The sequence below is a fragment of the Orycteropus afer genome, unplaced genomic scaffold (assembly GCF_000298275.1).
Source record: "Orycteropus afer afer isolate SDZICR_OR568_19922 unplaced genomic scaffold, OryAfe1.0 scaffold00066, whole genome shotgun sequence".
Taxonomy (NCBI): Eukaryota; Metazoa; Chordata; class Mammalia; order Tubulidentata; family Orycteropodidae; genus Orycteropus; species Orycteropus afer.
Genome location: NW_006921653.1, coordinates 4,106,877 through 4,108,450, shown reverse-complemented (window position 1 = coordinate 4,108,450; position 1,574 = coordinate 4,106,877). Strand labels below are relative to the sequence as shown.

Below are 1,574 nucleotides of genomic sequence, written 5' to 3'. Positions count from 1 at the left end.
TGATGTCCAGTGTTATTTCTATCACCAAGGCCATATTTTCCAACTACCAGTAACTCTTCTTTGTTTCCAACTTTTGGATTCCTGTCACCATTGATAATCAGTACATGTTGACTGCATGTTCAGTCAATTTCAGACTGCAGAAGCTGGTAAAAACCTTCAATTTCCTCATCTTTGGCTTTGGTGGTTGGTGCATAAATTTGAATAATAGTAGTATTAACTGGTCTTCCTTGTAGGTGTATGGATATTATCTTATCACTGACAGTGTTATACTTTAGGACAGATCTAGAAACACTTTTTGTGATGATGAATGTCACACCATTCCTCTTCAATTTGTCATTCTTGGCATAATAGATCATATGTTTTTCTGATTTAAAATGGCCAAAACCAGTCCATTTCAGCTCATTCAATCAATCTTTATGCATTACATTTTATTTTGACAACTTCTAATTTTCCTGGATTCATACTTCATACATTCCATGTTCCAATTATTAATGGATATTTGCATCTGTTTCTACTCATTTCTAGTCATGTCAAATGGACATCAGCAAATGGAGGTCCCAAAGCTTTACTCTATCCATATTCTTAAGTTCATCTCCACTCTAAGGAGTCAGCTCTTTCCCAGTCAAGTAAAATTTTACTGAAGATAATGTAAAAAATGGTTATAGCAGTATATTGACAGAGAGCTTCCAGAAATGCAAGCTGAACTCAGAAGAGGACATGGAACCAGGGATATCATTGCTGATGTCAGATGGATATTAGCTGAAAGCAAAGAATACCGGAAAGATGTTTACTTGTGTTTTATTGACTATGCAAAAGCATTTGATTGTGTGGATCATAACAAATTATGATAACATTGGGAAGAATGGGAATTCCAGAACACTTGGCTGTATTTATGAGGAATCTGTACATAGATCAGGAGGCTGTCATTTGAACAGAGCAAGGGGATACTGCATTGTTCAAAATCAAGAAGGGCGTGCATCAAGATTGTATCCTTTTACCATACTTATTCAACTTGCGTGCTGAGCAAATAAATATGAGATGCTGGATTATATAAAGGGTCAATGAAAGAGGGGAAGGCCCTTAACAAGATGGATTGACACTGTGGCTGCAATGGTGGGCTCAGGTATAGTGAGGATCATGAGGCTGGCACAAGACTGGGCAGTATTTCATTCTGCGGTGCATAGGGTCACTACGAGTTGGAGACAACTCGACGGCACCTAACAACAACAATAATTCAATACATGACAAACCTCATGACCCAATATGACTTTTTATCTTCTGCCATCAATCCTGTAGTCCAGAGTATAAGAAGTGGAAAAGCAGAAAGGCCATGCCCTTTAAGGGAATGACAAAGAATTTTTGCTTACATCTCACAGACTAGAACTATCTGGCAACTAGCTACAAGGGATTTTGGAAATGTAGTCCTTAGCGGGGAAATGATCCATTCTACTAAAAATGTTATTACTGAATAGAAGGGGAGAATGGTTGAGGGAACAATAGCAGCCTTTGCCATGAATGCCTTATAGATGAAAAAGGAACTTCTCTGTGGATCTGAGCCTATTTCTTGCCTTTCC

General features: G+C 38.1%; 1 pseudogene; it reads right to left on the bottom strand.

Annotated features, from left to right (window-relative positions):
• The window catches only part of LOC103196461, a 38,363-nt pseudogene that overhangs the window by 14,332 nt on the left and 22,457 nt on the right, over positions 1 to 1,574 (bottom strand).